We start from the raw sequence: 7,620 nt of genomic DNA on the forward strand, positions 1-7,620 counted from the left end.
AGCATAGGAGAGTCCCATTGTGCTGATGAACAGTTCTGTGTCTTGACTGTGGTAATGGTGTCATACATGTGATGAAATTTCTTAGAATTACACACACATGCAAACACAAGTGCATATAAAAACTGCTAAAATCTGAATATCTGTGGTTACCAATACTGTGTAAATGTCAATTTCCTGGCTTAATACTGTATTGTAGTTATATAAGATATCACCATTGAAGAAAGTTTTTTGAAAAGTGCATGGGGCTTTCTGTACAAGGCTTTGCAGGTTCTATGAGAATAAAACTATTTCAAAATACAGAGTTTAACATTTTAAACACAAAAAAGGGGACTGAGGGAATGACCACAAAAGGCTTGAAATAAAACATAGAACTCTTAATAATTACACAGAAAATCTATTTAAGCATAAAAATCCATGAAATACAGATTCGATTATATGATTTTTAAACATCTGCATTCCCAAATATGCCATGAAACTATTAAAAAATCAAATACAAACTGTCAAAATTATTTATGGCAAGATTTACAGACGAAATGTTGTTTCCAATAATATACAAACACCTCTTATTGTTAAAATAAGAAAAGGCAAAACTCCCAGATAAATGGGTTACAATATGATAGTATAAAAAGAAACAAGAAATGTCAAATAAATTAGGTGGTGGGCATTAAAAAGGACACGTATTGCATGGAGCACTGGGTGTGGTGCGTGAACAATGAATTTTGGAACACTGAAAAAAATTAAATTAAATTAAATTTTAAAAAATCATTAAAAAATTGAAAATTAAAAAAAGGGTATCACCAAGAAAAAAATTGTCATTCTTTACCACAGATTCATTAAAATTGACATTGTATAAGTATCTTTATTAATATAGAAAAATATTTATGATTTACTAATAAGTGAAAACAGTAGGTAATATAGAAATAATTTTAATAGGAATTTCTTATTTTCTCTTCAGTCTTTATCATTTAAATTTAGCAGTTCCAGTATTTCAATTATATTTTGAGTTACATGAGTTTTATAGTTTATTTTTAAAAGATTAATTAATAATCATGTTTTACTTTAATTTTTTTAAAAAATTCTTATTATAAGTGAAAAATTATAGTCATGCACATTCAGCATCATGAAAATACATAATATAGAAAGTAACCCATCACCCAATAAAAACTACTCTCAAAAATGTTTTTTAAAAAACTGGAGTTTTATCACAGAAATAAAATACATTAATCTCAATTAATACTGATTATAAAAATAAGTGGGGGTACCTGGGTGACTCAGTCAGATAAGTGTCTGCCTTCAGCTCAGGTCATGGTCCCAGGGTCATGGGTTCTAGCCCCAAGTCAGTCTCCCTGCTCAGCGTGGAATCTGCTTCTCCCTCTCCTCTCAGCTCCTGCTCTCTCTCACTGTTGCTGTCTCTGTTCCTCTCAAGTAAATAAACAAAAGAATTTAAAAAATAATAAATAAAAAAGAAAGTAAAATTCACTCGGTCTTTTTTCCTATCAAACATGAATATCAACCCAAAATATTTGCTGTGTTCAGTTAAAGTAATACTCTATACATTTCTTTAGATCTTCTAAATGCAAAGCACTGAATAAATTCCAAAGGAATAAACTCAGTACCTCCACACAATAATGATACTACAATATAATTGCAATCATTACAATAGAAAAAATAATGAAAGTATTAAATACCTTCTGGTAGCATAAATTCTGACTATAGTTTCTCTTGATTGATTAATAAAAAGCTGGTCTAAAAGAAAAGTTCACAATCATGGATATTCTTGTTCCCCATCATAATTGTCTTGTTTTTTTAAACAATAAAAGATCATATGCTGTGGGGACCATGATATAATCATGAGTATGAAATAATATGAGAATTTTGAAAAGTAATATTATAATAGGATATTTTTCATTAGTTTTATAATGTTGATAAATATTCATAAAACAAAAGGTTTAATTTAAAATACAGCAACATTAATAAAAGGCTAACTTGGTGATTAACTCTATTTGCCAAATATTTGTGGGCAATAAAAATCTTCTTTACCTTTATAAAAAGAGTCTGCAACCTTTAAGTTTAAAGTAGCTATAGCTGGCTAAAGTTTGCATGCTTGTATAATGTAGAAAAAATATGCTTTTAAATATCATCAATTTTCTTATCTTTCAACAGGCAAAAATACATTATTTGTGATTTTAATACTAAATATTTTGGTCATGATATTCATCAAAAGAAGCTAATCCTTATTGATTAGAGAAGTGTAATATTGAAGATTTGGAAACATTAACAAAGAAACAAGAGAAACTATAGATTTTATGGTTATTATTACTGAATACTTAAATTTTCTGATAATAAACATTTAATTCTTTAAATGTATGTCTCATGTTTTCACGTGATTTTTTTCAAGAGAGAGATATGCGCATGCAAGGAGGAGAGGGAGAGAATCTTAAGCAGGCTCCATGCCCTGCGTGGAGCCTGATGTGGGGCTGGAGGCAGGGCTCCACTTGGAACACCAAAGCAGGCATCATGTCATGACCCGACATCATGACCTGAGCCAAAATCAGTAGTCTGATGCTTAATTGACTGAGGCCCCCAGGTGTCCCTCATATGATTCTTTTTTCTGTGGTTCTATTATCACAACATAATGAAAGCTCAGGAAATATTTCTACAAAACCTAAAAAGAAACCCTGAATAGAATGAATGTGAATCTTGTGTCTATTATCTCACTGAAATATTCACATCTCAAAATAGTTGCTATAATAGATCCTAAACTGGTATGAAAAGATGTGCCCTCTGTTCCATGTGAATATTTGCAAATGAAGCTAATAATGATATTGTATTGAAGAGCTTTTCCAGAGAGCTGAGTCTGATTCCTCACTTTCTTTTTTTTTTTTTTTTTTTTTGTGGGTAGGTTGTGTTAAGGGAAGTTTTTTGTGCTTTTTATTTTGTTTTTTTTCTTTACCATCATTCTACTCTGTTTTTAAAAATAAAAGAAAAACGGTTACTGTTTAAGATGACTAAGGAAGTCATTTGTGGTCATGGGAAAAATGTGACCCTGTGGTTCTAGAACAAAAGTAGAGGCAAGGAATGCCCTATACAAATAAGATCTATTGTTTTGTCAGTGGAGAGTCAACTGACATGGTTAAGGTGGGTTAGTTTTTATCCCTTTAATAAATACACAGCCAATACATGGGCTATTTGGAAGGTTTCTTCTTCTAGGAAATCATTAAATAATTCATATAACAGACTTATTAGTTGTTAATCACTTTGCTAAATACTGAAATTACAAATATAATTGGGATATGATCCCCACCTTTGTCGAATGTCACAAAGAGGCAGAGAACTAAGCAATTTTTGCAGTATATTGTAATAAGTGATAAGGAAAAAAATAAAAGGTACAAAAGAGAAGCAAAGGATTATGATGCTTTTTTTTTTTTAAGAGAAAGTTTCAGTAAAATCTGGTCAAAAAAAGTTACAGAAGTTTATTTTGCAGGGTAAGTGAGATTTTGCCTATCAGTAAGTATGGAAATGATAATCCAAATAAAGAGGAAAGTATATGTGTGGGGCTATTTCTCAATTCCCAGTTCTGTTCCATTAAAGTCACTACTTTCCAAAAAAAGAGGAGTATATACAAGTACAACATATAAAGCAATACAGAACCATTAGTATCCAGTACAGAAGGAGCTTAAGCATGGTGTTGCAGACAGATTCTGTGCTACCCCTGTCCACCTCATGATCCCCTACTTCCTGGTCTTCACACCTTTGTGGAATCATCTCCCCTTGATGGTGGGTTGGACCTGGGATTTTCTTTTAACCAATAAAATGTAGCAAAGATGATAGATTGCTACTTCTGCGCTTCCATTACATTGTATAAGACATCTTTTTTGTTATCAGATGTGCTAGGAGAATTGTTGGCAGCATCTGGAAGTTGCAGATAGCCTCTCGCCAGCAGCTAGCCAGAAGCTGAATGCCTCAGTCCTACAGCCCTAAGGGCATGGAATCCATGGCCAACCTAAGCGGCCTAAGAAATGAATTCCTTCCCTGGCGGAGCCACCAGGTGAGACCCTATCCCTGGTAAACTGTTTGATTGCAGCCTTGTACAGTCCTAAGCCCAGAATGCAACAGATGTGTCAGACTCCTTCTCCAGAGAAACTGTGGGATGATAAATTGTGTTGCTTTAAGCTTCTAGGCTTGTGGTAATTTGTTATGCCAGGATAAATAACTAATACAAATGATGAAGAGAAATAGAGTGGAAGACAAGGAGAGAGATCATAGAGAGTCTTCGGTTAGAGAATGTACCAGTAAAATAAAAAACAGCAGTTAAGTTGCCATTCCAATGGGCTAGTGAAGAGACAATAAAGACTGTAAGGTAGTAACAGAGCAAATGAAGAAACATTCCTCTAGATGATAGTTGAGGAGCAAAATGATTTAGGCGGAGGATGCAACAAGCAAAACCTAATACCCATCCCTACTCTCCACCCCACCACATACTCACAGAATACCTGTCTTTATTAAAAATACAAAACATTTAAAAATTATTTATTTAGCCTATGTTTATTTGATACTTATCATATTCTAGGAATTATTATTTTTTTTACTGCCTAGAAGTAACAAGTGATAAGGAAAAGCATACACATGTATTTCTATAAGATTTAATTTAATGAAAATTTTAAAATGTCACCATGCAATTGATCCAGTCTACTGTCTCTGACATTGGCTCCAAGGGCATGATGTGCCTGTTGTTTGGAGCTTCAAGTTCTGGAAATATCTCTGATACTCACTAGTTTTCTTCAGTCATCTTCATGATTATCAGAAAGCTCAACAAACCTGGTCTGGAAAAATATTAATTTGACCTTGGAATAGAGTCATTATGTTAAGCATGATTAGGAATAGTTCCTATCTGGGAGTTTTAAGGAAAATGACATTAATTAGAACCTAAAAGTATATCCATACTAACATGGTAAATACAACTAAAGTACCCAGAAATGTCGTTTCCTGCTTTTATTTCTAGATCCCAAAGGAATTACTCTGTGTTCAGCCACCTGTTTCCCTTTAATTAAATTGTCCAATTTTATTTGGAAGATAGCTATATATTTTTAAAGATTTTATTTATTTATTTATTTGACAGACAGAGATCACAAGTAGGCAGAGAGGCAGGCAGAGAGAGGGGAGGAAGCAGGCTCCCCGCTGAGCAGAGAGCCTGATGTGGGGCTCGATCCCAGGACCCTGAGATCATGACCTGAGCCGAAGGCAGAGGCTTAACCCACTGAGCCACCCAGGCGCCCAAGATAGCTATGTACCCCATGCACCCTGTGGAGACCGTGAACCCCGTGCAGACCATGTACCCCGAGCAGACCACGTACCCCACGCAGACTGTGGACCCTGTGTAGACCGTGTACCCTGTGCACCCCTCTATAGCTTATCTTTTTGAAATAGCTTTGTGATTACTGGAAAAGCAAAAATAATTATCAGATTTTAACAATAATTTTAATCATTAAGTTGTCAGTTTTATCAAATTTAGCAGATGGAAGCAAGTGGTGAAGAAATTTAAGAAAACAATTGTCTAAATATATGGTCCATATAAAAAGGAATATTTTTCTCCTTTGTACAACATTGGAGACCAAACTTGTTTAATCATAAAGACTTCCACATTGTTGAGTATTACTAGAGATTGTCCTGTCTTTGGCAACTTAACTCTATAATCTCAGTTCTCTTTCATATGGATACTTACCAAGGTTTTCTTCAAAACAGACCAGTTTTAATATGTATGGAACATGTGTTACCAGCCATAATCCCTCTTCTCTATGAGCTTCTTAAAATTTTAAGACAAGTTTTATTGTGATAGCCAATCTTCAAAGATGTCTACACAACTGACCAAGCCTGCCAGTATTTGTGTTCTGCAGTGCCTCTCCTTTAAGCTGGCTGATGCAGTAACAAGCTTAGAGCTAATGCAACACAACCAAAATGACTTTGTGTGACTGTCAAAGTCATAGTAGAAGTTTTTGCTTTGAAGTCTTGGAAGGCTTGCTCAGGAAGCCAGCCCCCATGTAAAATGTTGCCCTACCACGATACTGCCAGGTTAAAAGGAAATGTAAGGTGACCACGTGGAGAGGCCTTGGGAAGAGCGAGATCCCCAACCACCTCTCACTCCTCCAGCCAGCCCAGCCTACTGGCCTGATGTGAGTGACAAAGCCTCCTGGTCATCTAGACACCCAGCTGGGCCATTGCTCAATTTCAAACTCCTGAGAGACTCTAAGAACTGACGAGCTGAGGCCAGCCAACCTGCAGAATTGTGAGAGATAAGAGTAAATTGTTATTTTATGATGCTAAGTTTGGAGATGCTTTATTGGATGGCAATAGATAACCAAAATATTTAGTCCCTGGAAAGATTGGTTGGTTTCCTTTACTGATATATCCATCACTGATTACTTCATAAAGAGTTTATGTACAGAGCGGTTGAATTTTACATGAATCGTGATTTTAAGGGTAAAATTTGTATGCCCATGTTTAAGCAAGAACTTACCCACCTTTTTGACTTTCAAATAGTTTTATTTCTCACTTGATAAACATTTTGGCACTAGCAGAAACACCAGGAAAAGTATTTCAAAAATCGTTTCTCTTATTTCTGAAAAGATCAAAATGTGGAGTCATTTACATAATAAATGCAGGGCTCTGGCAAAATTGATTCTCCACTTAAAATTTATCCAAACCTTCAGTTTTTACTAAGGAACATATCTTTCTTGGAACACTTAGTTTCCCTCACTTTCCATGCCTTCAGCAGTAGTTGGCTTACTTATCAGGACCATTTACGTCACTTGATTATTGAATAAAAGAATTCAACACCTATATTTGATTGGTAACAATATGCCAGGCAGTACTGTAAGCACTGGGAATGGAACAGTAAACAAATAGTCCCTAACTATTTGGAGTCAGATTAGTAGAAATGACCATCACCCGAAGTTTCCAAGTTTTCTCTGTTCATGGACCTTGTATTTTCTAAATGAGTTTTTTCATGGTGCTCCTAGACAAAAAGAAGTACCCAAATTCAATTTAATAAGTAGTGAAGTCCAAAACACTTAATAGGTAATTTTTTTGTTCTAACAACTTATTGCATGTAAATAATACACATAAACTTAAAGAAAAAATTCATTCTTGCATAACTACAATTACTTAGGACTTAGGCATCAGGCAGGTTTGCAAGTGTTGGAATCAGATTGGACACCATTACATTTATGCATAGTGCTTTTTTTCGTATTACAGAAACCATCGAGAACTCAGCTTCCTAAAGATATGATGACTTTGTATCTTCTAGCACCATCGAATAGAGGAACTGTGAACCAATTTGGACTTTTAGTTTATATAGTTCCAGCAGATACAAAGGATCACTGTGTTTCTTTTAAAATTTTAAAATTAAAAAAAATTAATATCCTGGAGCACCATTGTGAGTTTACTTCAGGGCCTCAGTGTACCATTTGGGAACCGAAGAAAAGACAAAGAATGCAGAATAATATAGCCTGGCTGTAATGCCAGAGTTGGATGCTTACCAGGATTCCCCTCCCAAATTCAGCCCGGGTCAGTTACCAGATTAAAATTTGATGTAAATTGGCTTCATCAAAATAGCAACCCAGG

The sequence above is a fragment of the Meles meles genome, chromosome 3 (assembly GCF_922984935.1).
Source record: "Meles meles chromosome 3, mMelMel3.1 paternal haplotype, whole genome shotgun sequence".
NCBI classification, from domain to species: domain Eukaryota; kingdom Metazoa; phylum Chordata; class Mammalia; order Carnivora; family Mustelidae; genus Meles; species Meles meles.